This window comes from Cydia pomonella, chromosome 26, assembly GCF_033807575.1.
Source record: "Cydia pomonella isolate Wapato2018A chromosome 26, ilCydPomo1, whole genome shotgun sequence".
Taxonomy (NCBI): domain Eukaryota; kingdom Metazoa; phylum Arthropoda; class Insecta; order Lepidoptera; family Tortricidae; genus Cydia; species Cydia pomonella.
The window spans coordinates 2,565,794-2,583,153 of NC_084728.1; the positions used below are offsets into that span (position 1 = coordinate 2,565,794).

At 37.8% G+C, this 17,360-nt stretch overlaps 1 protein-coding gene across 1 annotated transcript in view; it reads right to left on the reverse strand.

Moving 5' to 3' along the window:
• The window catches only part of LOC133531851 (uncharacterized), a 50,213-nt gene extending 33,554 nt beyond the window's left edge, over positions 1–16,659 (reverse strand). Inside the window, exon 1 of the mRNA XM_061870246.1 lies at positions 16,236–16,659. The gene's annotated coding sequence lies outside the window, so the exon portion shown is untranslated. The remainder of the gene's footprint in view (positions 1–16,235) is intronic.
• Positions 16,660–17,360: the final 701 nt, after the last annotated feature.

The following is a 17,360-nucleotide window of genomic DNA, read 5'->3' on the forward strand; positions in this document are numbered from 1 at the left end:
CCTGTCTCCATCATCAGATCAGCTTCATGTCGTCATAATATTGCATTGTCATCCGATTTTCATACTTATGTATGCAAAATTTCAGCTCAACCGGAAATTGGGAAGTGGGTCAAATTTAACTTCTAAAATTTGACCCACACTAACAAAATACCATAAGTACATACATACTAACAGGGAAAGTTAAATAAAAGCTTGTTTCGGGCAAGACTCAAACTCGCGATCTTTTGGAACACCGGTCCAACCGCTCTCTTAAATAACTGGGGGCCTAGCCAAGATGGCAATCCTTTGCAGAAAACAAAACGAAACGCTAAGATAAATGTATAGAAATGGTAGCGTTTCGTTTCGTTTTCTGCAAGTATAAGGCATCCGGCCTGCGCTACTGGAGGGTTCACTAGGTCACTTTTTCAGGTTCAAGGAAGAAAAAGCCCTTTTTCGAATAGGTGATGTGAAAAACATTGTGTGCCACGGGTGGTAAAGCAATAACGAACTCGTGTTAATTAAGCCCTCGCCTTCGGCTTCGGGCTTCAATTCAGGCTCGTCCGTGAATTATTGTTCACTGACAGTACACTACTAATTGTAGTAGTTTAGAAAGTGAGTCAATCGGTAACCTTTCCTCCGATCAATCGTTCGCGAAACCGGTAAAAAGCTTGGCACGCGCGCGCGCATATAAATAGCGCAGAATGCGGCTGGGCACCGGCTTCCCGAGGGAAAGCGGGCTTAATGATGCGGGGTTTTATCCAGCGGGCATTTAGTGAATTTTTAAGGCTAGTGGCTTTGCAAACTGTAAACCTAGCAAGCCTTTTTAGGGGTTACTGTACAACCTTCGACACAAGCAACATGTGGGCTGATTATACATTATACTCATAAACGGTACAGCGCTCTGTGTGTTCAATTTTGTTCCATTTTACTCTTCTGTTCTGCAATGCGGCCTTCAGACTCGCTACGCCATGTTTAAATAAATATTATAGGACATTATTACACATATTGACTTGGTCTCACAGTAAGCTCAATAAGGCTTCTGTTGAGGATACTTAGACAACGATATATACGTATAATATAACTACTTAAATACATAGAAAACACCCATGACTCAGGAACAAATATCCGTGCTCGCCACACGGATAAATGCCCTTGCCAGGATTTGAACCCAGGACCACCGGCTTCATAGGAAGGGTCATTACTTCACTATACCCACTAGGCAAGACCGATCGTCAAACGTCGTCCGGTTTGCGGAGTTCGACCGTCGGCCTAGCTCACAATTGGGTTTTGACAGGTAACGAACTTCTTTCGCTACCTAGTGTTAGTCAGAACAACATTTTTTGACAGTTACTTGCTTCATTTGACAACTGAGGCCGACATGACAAGTATGACAACAGCCGGGTCCACACTGAGCGAGCATACGCGCGAGGCAATTTCCTTACGCACAAACGGCCAGTGTAGATGAGCCTAATTTTGTATTTAATGTATTTTGGCACAGCCGTAACAATCAGATCACGTTTATAGTTTCCTCCACTATTCCCAGTTAGCAAATAATTTAAACCGGTATCTTTTGAACCCGGATGACGAATAATTATTATGGAAATGGAGGTCATCCTTAAAATGGCACAATGTAGACTTTCACCCATAGACGACGCATCAAAAAACGTTGACAAAGGCTGCAAGGTAACCGATTGCAAATTCTTTCGTGGAACCTATAAGTATACATATGCAGTATCGTTGTAGTTAGATTTTCTTAAATTAACTCCAGCCAAAAGAGACTTGAAAAAACTGTAATAATTTGAATAATTTGTTTGAAAAATATTGATTTGTTTCATATATAAGTTTTACCACGAAATAAATTATTTATGATTATGATTATATTTCCTCTCGTTGTCTACAATCCTGCACTAACTACAAGTTTCTGTTTGACCCAATGGTTGACTGGTAGAGAATGCCTTAAGGCATTAGGTCCGCCATTTGTACAATAAAGTTTAAGTAAATAAACAAATAGGTTCGCCATAACATGGTGAACGCAAGCGGAGGCATATTTACCCTAGGGCCAAGGGGGTATGGGCCGGGTCGGCGCAGGCCTCACTTTTCCAGAAGACGCCGCGAAAAGAATGCATTTTTTTTTTCCACACATACAATTATCATTACAGGCTGCGGTGGCAGTATGGTTCCATTTTTATCACTTGTCAATATGTCCGTCATTTTCGCGCTTACATACTGGTTAGAACGTGACAGGCATGGTGACAAATGATAAAGAGCCGACCATCTTAGCCCTACTGAACCCAATGCGATAACGTAGCAACAAATTAAATATACCAACAAACAAAAAACAAGTACCTATATCTAACAACTAAATTTTTAACCTACATACTACCTATTCAATATAACAAAGAGTTAATACAGCTACTTTTGTGAATTCACTCATCGTACATGAAAATAGGTCTATATGCGTGGCTATGATGTTCAGGGTACGCACGGCGCGCGTCATCGGCGCCTCGCGCAGAAACTTGGTGCGCCCGCGCGGCACGGCCAGCAGCCCGGGCTGACGGCGCGCCACACAATTTGCATGCAGCCCCACTGGCTCAGGGCGCCAAATATTAAAATACACGTCTTGTATGTTTCATCTAGTAGGTAAAGTAGTCTGTGCGTTGTTGGCTATGGTTCCAACATATGCCATCACTTTCATTTCGAATCATTGTGTAAATATTTCAGTAGCAATAGTGTAGCTTCCGGTCGTTTTAGGTTTATGATTATTACGTTTTAGTTTTAGCATTTGGTGCTGTTTTACAGCCATAGCTTATCCAGAGCCCGTCTGTTGAAATAAGAAGCTTTTCTTGCTCGGTCGTTGTCTCGCAAACTCTAAGTACTGTTCGAACTAGTCTAAGATCTGGCCACTGAAGAAACAAGCTTTATGCGTTAGGTATGTCGTATATTGAACCGTTTTCATATAGTTGCAAATCAAAGGCATGATTTATATAGGGATTTAGGGACTCCCTCTGGTCGCATAACAACTTTTGTCATATTTTTAATTGCCATAACACTTTATGCATAAAATTGTAAGTCATAAAAATCTGTGCCTCAGTGGCAGTGCTATTTGGCTGTGGTTTTTTTATAAGTTGGAGGTAATGTAATCTATTTACAGGCCTTAAAATTAAACTCCATTAGACTTTCCCGCTGACGTCGCAGGAACAGACCGTCGGATTTACGTCCGTTTGAATGGCTGCAGCCATCTATTTTTGGCTAATTTCGCAACACTGTCTTACGAACATATTTACATTGGAGTTTCTTTCTGCTCAGATCAGTGCCACTGTGCAAATTGTACATGATGTGAGGGTTTAAAGTATAAGGGGCCCGCTGATTACCAGTTCGCCGGACGATATCGGCCTGTCTGTTATAGCTAAAGTATAACTAAATTAAAGCTGACAATCGCGAATAACCTTTACGCCTTCTCAATAGAAGCGTGTTCAGATATTTGTGAGCACCTTGGCAGCTCCGATATATCTGATGGCGTCTGTACTGTAAAGCACGAAATCGAAACGGTCCGTATCCAAAATAGCCGTGACGTGTCAATCTGTCAACGTGGTTGCGTCGACGGTCAATGTCAGCTGAAATAGAATAGGAAAGTGATTTTCTGATGTTTACGTTTTTACCAAATGTACGGGGAAAAACGCTAAAGTATATTTAATTTTGTTTTGAAAACAAAGGGAAAACCGCTAAAACAACTGCTTTTAGTGCTTTGACAGAAATGAAGTAATTATACATACATACCTACATATAATCAAGCTTATTTCCCGGAGGGATAGGCAGAGACCACGGATTTCCACTTGCTACGATCCTGACATACCTCTTTCGCTTCCTTCACTTTCATAACATTCCTCATACACGTTCGCCGGTTTAGGGTGTACTAGACCTGGCCTTTCTTCAGGATTTCCCCAATTTGATCAAAAAAGTTCGCCGAGGTCTACCCCTTCCAGCTACCTCTTCTACTTCTCCCTTATACACTCTCTTTGTTAGCCTTCTTTCACTCATTCTTTCCACGTGTCCAAACCATCTCGACGAAATAATGATATCCCACCAAAAACAGTTTTATGTAAAATGTTGCCAAGACGAAACCATAAAGCTCGCACTGTCAAATAGTTATCAGATCTCTTGTAGAGCCAAGCTTCTAACATACTTTAGTCAAAATATGTTGCTTTTCATACATACAATTCACATATAAAATTAAAATTGGTCGTTCGACCTTTGACCAAAAATTGGTCCTTCAATTTATAAGATTATAGAGTTGGAGATACAGTGAGTTGCAGAAGTGGTGATATATGAGCGCTCTAAATTAAAAAAAAGCCCTTTAACGCGACTAGCGTCAATTTCACAAATCGGTATTGTGTCCGCCCCTCCATTTTAGCGATAATATCGGACATAATCGGCGGTTGAAATCGGCGAGCCAAATTTGCGTTTTCGTTCGCACCACCTGATTTGATCAGACAATTTAATCAGATTGGTGAAAAATTGTTCCCGTCTGTATTGGCCTTTAAGCTTCTACTTGACAACCGAAACACCTTTTAGGTAAATACGACACAATTGAAAAACAGTAAAAAAACAGGCTCGAACGAAAAACTTTCATCACAGATGCCATACAAACTCTAAAACAGAGATGACTTAGAAAGACCAAATTCGAGGTTGCCAAATTTGTCAAACAATTGTCTAAATATACTTTTGTAAAGTATTTACAAGTGTTTGTATGTTTTCTATGAATTTCAAACATTTATTTTTGGCATTTTAGCTTGTTATTTCTTTAGGGCCACTTGCACGTTCAAGGGTTAGCCAACTATAGAGGAAGTAAACAGTATTAAACTTCTAGGTGTACAAGTAGATTCACATTTAAATTGGAAGACTCACATCGGACAAATAAACAAAAAACTATCCAAAAACTTATACGCTTTATCCATACTAGCAGAGAATTACTCCGAAAATATAATTATTAGTGCCTACTTTGGTAACGTGTATCCTCTATTAACCTACGGAGTTATTTTCTGGGGTAATTCTGTGGATGGGAATAAAACATTCATACTCAAAAAAAGATGCATAAAATAATTTATCGAATGAATTTTAGAGATTCACTTCGAGACGTTTTCCGGGAGAAACGTTTCCTTACACTGACCGGAATCTATATTCTAGAAGTAAGTTTATTTGTAAAAAAACAGCCTAATTATTTTACAGCTCTCTCTTCAACAAAGTGCAACGCTAGGACGCAATATAGATATAATATTATGCTACCAAAAATAAACACATCCATATTCAAAAAGAGCACTTTTGTAACAGCTATTCAGGTATTTAATCACCTTCCAGCTGATATTAAGGCACTCGAAGGTAACCGATTCCGGGTAAAATTGAAAAACTGGTTACTTAATAAATCATTTTATAGTTTAAAAGAATATTTTGAACATTAATTGGTATGTAATTAATTATCTTTGCATGCTATTTAAGTTTCTTTCATAAGTATTGCATACCCGAAATGGGTAACTGTTGGAACTAATAAATTGTATCAGGATTACCATCTACAAATGTACACAGTACTGCAATAAATCATTCTTATTCTAACTTATACTTACTGTTAACTACGAGTTAGTTGGCTAACCTGGACTGTGCAAGTGGCCCTTAGTATTGTATCTGTTCATCATCTTCCTCGCGTTGTCCCGGCATTTAGCCGCGGCTCATGGGAGCCTGGGGTCCGCTTGACAACTAATCTCCAGAATTGGCATAGACACTAGTTTTACGAAAGCGACTGCCATATGAGCTTCCAACCCAGGGGGTAAACTAGGCCTTATTGGGATTAGTCCGATTTCCTCACGATGGTTTCTTTCATCGAAAAGCGACTGGTAAATATCAAATGATATTTCGTTAGTTAGCTAGTTAATGCTATTACTGTGTTCTGTGTAGTATTGTATCTGTTGTTAAACTTTAAATAATTTAAAATAAAAATAATAAAACCGAACCTTTCGTCTCCATGATTTTTATACCCAAACCTGCCGAAACCAAAATTTCGGTTCGGTCAGGCCGGTCCAGCAAAGGCTGCGTTTCCTACTCGTTTACACTGCTTGAACGCACCTCAAGCGGGTGTCAGTCATACAATTTCATACATTACAAGTCTTGCGTTGGGTTTACACTGCTTGAACGCACCTCAAGCGGATGTCAGCCATACAATTTCATACATTACAACCGACTTGCTTCGGTTACCGCGTCACGTGGCTCAGTGTTTACATTCATTTAATTAGGTACTATACCATTTTACACCAACATTAATGTAAGTTTAGGTAATTTCACAATAGCACAAACAGAGTTCAACATAAAATCTATTCAGGATAACAGGCGAATTTTAAACAAACTGCTACCTAAACAATTAATAAACTTTTCGTATTTAGTTACTAAGCTAATATAACTTGAACTCGTTTTTTACAACCTTTTGAAAGCTTTATGTCATAAACACAAACATCACTCAAACGCCTGCTCCTGTACCCCTAGTGTAAATATTTTCGACAGCGAAACGTTACGTACGCGTTTGCGTTAAGTGTCATATTGTATGAGATTTTTGACTTTCCAAAACGTCCCGCTTGGCGCGCTGTTCAAAAACCCATACAAAATGAGACTTAACGCAAACGCGTACGTCACGTTTCGCTATCGACTAAAATTACACTAGGGGTACTGGGCGCAAGCGAGCTGATGTAAACCTTACTCGAAAGTGCAGGTTACTTTGACAGCGTCCGCCATGACACCTATAGTTGTCCTTGGCGCTGCGGGGTACGGGCACGACAAGTTACGACGCCTTTAGGAGCTCTTGTCGTTCAAAAAGTTAACTTGCCCTTTTCGTATGTATATGTGGGTCAAATCTTGGAAGCTACATTTGACCCACTTCCCGATTTCCCATTGAGCTGAAAATTTGCAAACATTATTACGTCGGGTGACAATGCAATATTATGGTACCGTCGAACTGTTCTTATGATGGAGACAGAGGAGGTGGCCATAGGAACTCTGTGATGAAACAACGCAAGCTAATTGTGTTTAGGGTTTTTAGAATTGTCTCGATTGCCTGTGGAAAGTACAATCAGCGATAAAAGCTTGTACTAAAAAAGAATGATTTGCCAAAAACTATTTTAATAAAGTTTTTAGCCGTGAAGGTAGTACAACGTTTCGAGGATGGCGTTGATGTGGCAATGCCGTCCTCGAATCGTCGGAGGTAATTTTAAAGATTAAATAAGCGTGATTAAAATTACCTTTGTGATCTGTTGACCTCGTGAACCCCCATAGCTCCGCCATTTTTAAAAATCTCCTAAAACAGAATCGATAAAAAATCTGTTTCATCATAAAAATCAATACCTGTTCACAATCTTTTAAGGCATTGCTCCGAGCAATTATTGGGGTTGGCACAACTTGACGTCCCTATGCGTGCACGACCACAGATAAGATAATGACTTTTGGCAACCCTAAATCGCTGAAAGGGACAGTGCCATTGCCATATATTAGAAAGGGACATCATGATTCATCCCTGAATCGCTCTCAAACTTCGGTTGTGTAGGAAGTGTCATTGGTACGGTAGTACTATTATTTTTATTCTGTGGTCAGGGTTCAGTTGTTCTGGTTAGTGTTGTGAATAACAGCATGGTTTTACAAACAAAATTGTTACGACGAATGGAAACGAGCCAGAATATCAACAGCCTGTGTTCGGCATGCACTAAAGTCATATAACTGCCTTAATAACATTCAACACCATAAAACATCGCACAGCTAATCTAAGGACGGGCCTTACGGGCACTACGATTGATGCTAGTTCAGTGGTGTCACTCACGAATTCGAGCTAATCGTGCAGTCTAACGCAACTAGTTGCGACCAATCGCGCGCGTGGTGCGAACTCATCAACCAATCGCGTTGCGGCGATAGACTGCACAATTGGCTCGAATTCGTATCCATGACACCGCTGTACTGGCCCCATTCTTATTGTCCGTAAGGTCCGTCCTTAAATATATATGTCAATGGTAAAAAGGCATTAGGAGCTTTAAATACGACTAAAACTGTACAAGACAGTGAACGGTGATTTTATTAGCTCTTGTAAAGCGATAGCTGGACTTTACAAGTAGCTCGTGGACTACCGGCCGTTGACTCAAAAATAGTGGATAAAAGCGTTTCAAGATTAATTCTCCATTCACATTCACTGCACACTACCACATTAGTTTACTGTATAATAAGCTTTCGATATTACACTTTAAACTAAATTAATGAGCAAAAAATAAAGGAGTTAATCACGAAGATAATCTCGTTCATACTTACAACACACATTTTAACCAGGTGGATATTTTTGGCTGCAGTACTGGTGTATATAAAAAAACTTGTAATAGATGTACTTAGAGACAATAACTAAATGTAACATCTACTGATATGAAGCGAAAAAAAATTGTAACTATTCAATATTAACGTAACACTGCATGCACTGTTAACTGTTAAGCGTTAAGGATTATTTTATCTTCTTCATGAATTTATCTATGTCAATGCCTCCCGGAGCCATAAGCTCCAATGTTGTAAAACTTGTAAAAAAAACGCTCCGAATAATCTAACTAATTGTACCTAATTAATAAGTGGTGAACGGTGTTGGTCACACATACTGTAAACTTAGTGGATAAAAGCGTATGGCCCTTTAAATGTTCGACACAGTAACGTAATATGCTACTTCTCGCACTAGTGCTATAAAGTAGCCCCATATGTACACTAGAGAAGAGGAAGGAACTTCAAGGACAGTTAGAGGAAGAAAGGAGGAAAGGAAACCAGGCATATATAAAATACGACAAAATAGTAATAAATAGTAGAGATGGCAGAAAAGATAGCAGGAAGAGGGTGCAATCTACATCACCAGAAGAAAACCAGTCAAAGAAATACCCTTACAACCCTCCAAAGGCTGGCAGGCTGAACGCCTTTGAGGCGATGATGGCCGGGCCAAACTCACGAACTGTTTCACCTTCCCCAGATGATCAAGAATAGGACAGAACCATCGGCAACTGGAAACCAACACTAAATAGTAACAAAAGCAACAAAAATACCAATCACCCCAACCCGGCTGGTCTCCGTGGGGTTAGCGACCACCACCTTTCAAAGTCACACAGCAAAAACGAAAACAAAAAACATATTTATCCTCCAAAACAAACAGATAAGGTATCAAACAAGGAGCATAACGCTAATAATATTTATATTGCAACTTTCAATGTGAGGACCCTTAGAACAGACGAATCATTAGTACAGCTAGAACTAGCTATGGAAAATATTAAATGCCACATAATTGGTTTAAAAAATAAATAAAAAAATAAATAAATCATTTATTTCAGATTTGTTTAAAAATCCATAGAATGTTAGTTTTAAATTATATCATTATGTTAGTATTAGATTAGATTACATTAAATTAAATAAAATTAAATTACCTTATAAATTATTACAGATAAGTTACAAATTATTAAATTAAATTACAAAATTATTTAATGAAATATAAAATTATAAAATTATTTTACATTAAATTAAACTATTCTGTTTTATCTTATTTTCATAATTAACTAATTTTATCATTTTACCCTCCCCGTTACAATCTTTACCCAGTGGCCCAGAATGGGGCAGTCAAGGCGTCCAGCCACCATCTTCAGGATGACATTACCACTACCTCTCACTCGTCTCAGCAGAGAGGCAATCCTCTTGCGTCTGATGGCATAGAAGTCATCTGTGTGCGCCTCGGCAAACATGCCGGACGCACTGCAGTGGCGAGGCAGCTTGAACATCATCCTGAAGATGTTGTTAAATTGGACCCTTAACACGTTATACACGCGTTTTGTATGCTTCACCCATAGACTGCATGAGTAGAAAGATGTACAGTAAGCTTTAAGTGAAGTAAGAAGAGTAGGGGAAGAAATTCTAGAACGGAGCAAGTACATTTTCTTTTATAAAGGGGAAACTAAGGGCATGTTCGGAGTCGGATTCTTAATAAAAAAGGAGCTAATAAACGATATTGAAGAATTTATAGGCATTTCCGAACGAGTTGCGGTCCTAAGCATCAATTTCCCCGGCTCGGGCAAGTGGTCTGTTATACAGATATATGCACCGACCAATGTAGCTACACAAGATATGAAAAACTCCTTCTACAGAGAACTCACAATTGCCTTAGAAAACACACACAAAAACAAAATATTAATGGGAGATTTCAATAGCACACTCAGAGACCTGGAAAACAACTACAATAATAGAGTTGGCAAATATACCACAGGTAAAATAAATGATAACGGAAACAGACTAATAGACTTCGCAACTGAGAACAGATTATATATATTGAACACATTCTTCAAGAAACACTTTAACAGAAAATGGACCTGGATATCACCAAAGGGAATAAAAGATGAAAGGGATTTTATACTTAGTAATAATAAAAACAACTTTCTTAACATAGAGATAGTGAACAAGTTAGACTTTAATTCAGATCATAGACTATTGCGTGCAAAATTATTAGTTAAAACTCCAAGACACTCAAGAAAACATATAAAGAGCAACAGGATACAGATCCCTCAATCCATACCTGAAGAGTATGGGAACACTTTGTCAGAGGAACTTGCAAAAACATACCAAGTCTCGAGTATACAAGATAAATATAACATATTGGAAAAAGGATTAAAAGAGTTAAGTAATAAATTCAGATTAAAAACAGAGAAAAAAGATAAAATAGGGCCAGAAGCAAGCAATCTTATTACACTACGGAGGGCATTATTTACAGACAGGACAAAAAATAGAAAAGAAGTAACCAGATTAGATAAAATACAAAACTGCATAGAGAAAACAGGAGGAGTTAAGAAAGCTATAAGAGAGCTCAAAGAAGAAACTTCATGGATACCATCTGTAAACAGTAATATTAAAAAACAAGAATCCAAAAGATTACAAATCCTAAATACAGCCACACAATTTTACAAAAACTTATATAGTGACAGCCAAGTAACAATAGAAAATCATCACAGAAGTAAAAATAATAATGTTCCAGACTTCTTAATGAGAGAAGTAGAGTATGCAGTAATTACACAAAAAAATTACAAATCTCCGGGAGAAGACAACATTAGCAATGAAATTTTAAAAGCAGCCCTCAACTACATATCAAAACCACTAACTGACTTTTTCAATGAAATCTTGATACAGGAAACCATACCCGAACAATGGACAAAAACTACAATCACTCTTCTTCATAAGAAAGGAGACAAAAGCGAAATTAACAACTATAGACCAATAAGCTTGATGAGTAATTTATACAAGATCTTTTCAAAACTAATTTTGGGACGAATAACGAAAACCTTGGAAGAAAACCAACCAAGAGAGCAAGCGGGATTCCGTAAAAATTTCTCAACAATTGATCATATACTAGTAATTAAACAAATCACAGAAAAATGCCAGGAATACCAAATGAATTATTACATAGCATTTGTCGACTATAATAAAGCATTTGACTCTTTAAAACATACGGAAATATGGAAAACACTCAACGAACAAGGAATCTCACAAAAATATATTAGAATAATACAAGAAATTTACTCCAACAGTACGGCTAAAATTAAACTAGAACGTTTAGGTGAAGAATTTCCAATAAGGAAGGGTGTTCGTCAAGGTGACCCGTTATCCCCAAAAATATTTATTGCAGTTCTTGAGAGTGTTTTTAGAAGAATGAACTGGGAAAACTATGGGCTCAATATTCTAGGCAGAAAACTAAATCACCTAAGGTTCGCTGACGATCTAATACTAGTATCAGATAACCCGACAGACCTGAAAATCATGTTAGAAGAACTAGACACACAGCAAACTAGTTGGCCTATCTATGAACATGTCAAAAACAAAACTAATGTCAAACAGTGCTAAGGCACCAATAGACGTTAATGGAAATGAAATAGAGTATATGAATGAATATGTATACCTAGGACAAGTAATATCACCGGAAGACCAGACGGACAAAGAGCTGCAGAGGAGAACCACAAATGCCTGGAAGAAATTTTGGTCATTGAAAGATGTCCTAAATGCCAAAGAAATACCTACAGGACAGAAATTTAAAATTTTCAAAAGTTGTATCATACCAGTCTTATCATATGGTTGTCAAACATGGGGACTTACTAAAAAACAGGAACAAAAATTTAATGTTTGCCAGAACAACATGGAAAGAACCATTTTAAATATAAAGCTAAGAGATAGGGTGAAAATGACTACCATAAAAGCAAAATCCAAGACCAAAACCCTATCATCAGTGATCAAGCAACAAAAGTGGAGATGGGCTGGCCATATAATGAGGGAAAACAAAGATAAATGGACTAGAGAACTTGTGGAGTGGTGCCCAAGATATAACACCAGAAAAAGCGGGCCACAACAGTACAGATGGTCCAACGACCTAAGAAAGACTGGAGGAAAAGCTTGGATGAGTGTTGCAAGAAATAGACCAGAATGGAAGACTTTGGAAGAGGCCTTCGTCAAGGGACGAGTTGGAGTTGCCGATGGAAATGATAAATAAATATACTTACAAATGTAAAAAAAACTTCAATAATAAAGGCTATTTTTATTTTTATTTTATTTTATTCAAAGTCAAAGTCAAAATATTCTTTATTCAAATAGGTCTAGCAACAAGCACTTTTAAATCGTCAAATTTTACAAATATCATCTTAATCTAATCTAATTATTATTATAATCTATTTATTATTATACGAGTTAGGAGCTTTTAAAAATGTGTATATAAACAGGTTTTCTCCCCTAATTTTTACAACAATCAATTAATCGAAAATACTCCCCTACCTTTGACTTTTTTCGATTGATTATTTTAAAAATTAGGGGAGATAAACTGTTTTAATACAAATCAATCAATTCATAGCTATGGTTAATATATATCAAATGATGTAATAGTACATTACGATACAAGTTCGAAAAATAGGAAATTCGAAACGAGTGGCGATATATTAAAACACTCCCTTCGGTCGTGTTTTTTCGCACATGTATCGTACAACGTTTTACAGTACATATGGCCCTTTAAATGTTCGACACAGTATCGTAATATGCTAATTTTCGCACTAGTGCGGTAAAGTAGCACCATATGAACTGTAAAATATTTTCCATAATCTCAATATCCAAAGAGGAAAATGAGGACTACATTTGTATGGAGAAGTGGCCGTCCCCTTTCCTCAAAGGCCTTAGGTCAAATGGTAAAGCATCAATATACGCGTGGGCGGTAATCAACCCTCCCCTGCCATTGACTCATTTGTCCGTGACATTACTTGGTAGTAAGCCCTTTCAGAAAAAACAAGCCGATTAGTTCATTTCTATACTTAGTTTTTAGGGTTCCGTAGCCAAATGGCAAAAAACGGAACCCTTATAGATTCGTCATGTCCGTCTGTCTGTCCGATTATGCCACCGCCACTTTTTTCCGAAACTATAAGAGCTATACTGTTCAAACTTGGTAAGAAGATGTATTCTATGAACCGCATTAGGATTTTTACACAAAAATTGAAAAAAACAATAAATTTTGGGGGTTCCCCATACTTAGAACTGAAACTCAAAAAATCTTTTTTCATCAAACCCATACGTGTGGGGTATCTATGGATAGGTCTTTAAAAATGATATTGAGGTTTCTAATATCATTTTTTTCTAAACTGAATAGTTTGCGCGAGAGACACTTCCAAAGTGGTAAAATGTGTGCCCCCCCCCCCCCCCCCCCCGTAACTTCTAAAATAACAGAATGAAAAATCAAAAAAAAAAATATGATGTACATTGCCATGGAAACTTCCACCGAAAATTGGTTTGAACGAGATCTAGTCAGTAGTTTTTTTTAATACGTCATAAATGGTTCGGAACCCTTCATGGGCGAGTCCGACTCGCACTTGGCCGCTTTTTTACCATTAGTAAGAATGTAAGCGATCTTGGCATGTCTTTTTATTTAAAAAGTTTTTAACTGTGTGCCTTTTTAGGGTTCCGTACCCAAAGGGTCAAACGGGACCCTATTACTGAGACTCCGCTGTCCGTCCGTCCGTCCGTCTGTCACCACTTCACCTGGCTGTATCTCATGAACCGTGATAGTTAGCCAGTTGAAATTTCTACAGATTATGTATTTCTGTTTCCGCTATAACAACAAAACTCGCACTTGCCAGTTTTTTTATGTACTTACTTACTTACTTACTCCGTTGGCTCAGCGACCCAAAATGAGACTTGGCCTCCGACACAAGACAGCGCCACTTTTCTCGGTCCTGTGCGACCTCTCGCCAATTCTCGACTCGAAGCTCGCGCAGATCCGCCTCCACCATGTCGCTCCAGCGATACCTAGGGCGTCCGATAGGACGTCCTCCTGCTAGGCGACCCAGGTACGCTCTTTTTACGTTCCGATCTTCGTCCATTCTCTCAAGGTGGCCCAACCAATACCAATAAGTTAAGTAAATAAGTTTTTTGATGTACTCAAATTAAATTCTGGGAAAATTGTATCTCTTGTGTTGGTGGCCAAGACTCATTTTGGGTCATGGTGCCATCCAAGTAAGTAAGTAAGCCTCACAACACCTTACTTTACCAATCTATACCATGAAAATCTATCTATGATGACCGGTCTGGCCTAGTTGGTAGTGACCATACATATGAAGCTGATGGTCCTGGGTTCAAATCCCAGTAAAGGGATTTATTTGTGTGATGAGCATAAATATTTGTTCCTGAGTCATGAGTGTTTTCTATGTATTTATATATTATATATATATATATATGTCATTGTCTAAGTACCCACAACCCACAACACAAGCCTTATTGAGCTTTACTATGGAGCTTAGTCAATTTGTATGGTAATGTTCTATAATATTTACATAATATATATATGTGACCGCGACCGGCATAATGTCCCACTTTGTAGCTTGCCATAAGGATGCTTTGACAAGTTATTTTTTATAAAAATACAAGCAAATCTCATCCTTACAGCAAGCGCCAAGTGGGACATTTGTCCAGCTGCGGTCACATATATATAATATTAAAACCTTTGCTACGTAATTAGTTATATACCAGTAGGATTTGAAGCAAACATGTTAAAAAATGAGTTTAAGTTTCTTTATATATTATAAGATTATTAGAATATACAAGTCATACCTCCGTCCTTTACTTGAGTATGCTTTTCAGATATGGACCCCTACTTTAAAAAGGACATCACTTTGCTGGAAAAAGTTTCACGAAGAGCAACTAAAATGGTTTCTTCACTGAAAGACAAGCCATATGAAGAACGGCTTCAGGAACTAGGTTTTACAACATTGGAGGACAGAAGGAAGCGAGGTGATCTTATTGAGACATACAAAATCTTGTCTGGACAATGTGTCAAATATTAAAGACATATCAAACCAGAATGTAAGGTTGAGAGGATGTTCTGAAAAACGAATCAAACCTCCGTGTGCTAGCAGCCCTAGGAAAAACTCGACTGTGCCAAATCGTGTAGTGAATGTGTGGAACTCTCTACCAGAAACTATTGATAGTGCACCGTCAGTGAACTCTTTCAAAAAAAGGCTAGATACACATTTTAGAACTTTAAAAAGTTCAAAATAAACACAAGTGCAGTATACACGCATCAGCTCCAAGAGCTGCTATTGTATCAAATAAAATAATAAATAATAATATATCCCTAAACCAACAATCTGATTAAACATGTGGTTACATGGGTTGTAGATGTTGTCAACATATGGCACAAGGCCAAGGGCCAAGGGGGGCCATGGGGGGGTGTCATGTTAGGGCTAATGCCCTTTGTCTGAAGTTCACATATTGTCTCTCATGAAACATGTTCTTGGCCTCTTGCACATTCCAGGGTTAGCCAACTAACTCGGAGCTAATCGTTTAAACTGTACTGTATGAATGGTTAACTCCAAGTTAAGTTCGCTAACCCTGGAACGCGCTTGTGGCCCTTAGTTAAATATATTCTGGAGTATGTAATTGTTTTCATCAACATTGTAAACAAATATAATTATGGCATATAAAAGTGTTCATGTAAAATTTTCAAATAAGAATCTTATTGGAAAAAAAGAGCAAATAAAGTTGGCCAATTTTTAACTCACAACTACACAGATTTAATTTTTTTTTTATGGAAATTCTTAGATACATTTATTTATGTATCTAAGAATTTACATTTATGTTATTATTTATCGGATAAGGTTAGGAATAGTCGATTTTTCTTCGTGTGAGATTATAGACGAAAAAATACTTACAATATTTGGACGCCTTCTGTTGGGAGTAATTCATCAAAACAAGAACACCACGATATATTTAGCACTATATGCAGTCGAAAATAGAACTAACCACTGAACACTTTATTGTCTAATCATGTCCACATCGTCTAATAGTAAATAAAAAACACTAGCACACAATAGATGAAAATGAGATGAAAATTCGTCGAAAAATCTAAATCTATGTTTTTTTTGCGCTGAGAAACGGCAAACTTTTTGCAATTAATCACTGACGAATAATCCTTAACTGTTCTCCAGGTTTTCGGTTGGTTTTTTGGAGGGGCATGCCCGCAGCCACCTTATCCCAGTATTTTTCACAAACCAAATCAAGTCGCGTTTCAGCCAACACAAAATAAAATGAATTGAATGACAGATTATTTTTGACATGCGCACCCCTTTGCAAAACTCAGTGGCGCCCTCTGTGCGTTCGCTATACACTACTGAGATAGCTGTAGTGCTTGCCTAGTCATTTGGCTACTCGGTCATAGATGGCAGGAAAAACTGTAGTGTGTAAGTGCATAATAATATAATAAGTACAACGGCGTAACGATAGATGGCGCTATCATTAAAACTATAAATTATAACCGGCCAACAGCATGTCGGGCCACGCTCAGTGTAGGGTTCCGTAGTTACTCTTCCGTCACAATAAGCTAAACTGGAGCTTAAAGTATAGTAAATTGTTAAACAAGGGATGAAACGGTACCTTTTACCTGAGTTAAACAAATAGGCAAATTTGCATAGTCTTTTTACTATGAAGGGAAAACTTTTTGCGATAACTCAAAAACAGCTAAACTGATCATGTCCGCTATAGTTTTCATTTAATGTCTTTCTTAAGCTCTACTTTCACGATTTTTTTTATATTTTTTGGACCTATGGTTCAAAAGTTAGGGGGGGGGACACTTTTTTTTTTTCTTTCGGAGCGATTATCTCCGAATATATTCACTTTATCAAAAAATGTTTCTTGAAAACCCCTATTAGTTTTGAAAGACCTTTCCAACGATACCCCACACTCTAAGGTTGAAGCGAAAAAAAAATTTCACCCCCACTTTACGTGTAGAGGAGGTACCCTAAAAAAAATTAAATTTTTAGATTTTATTGCACGACTTT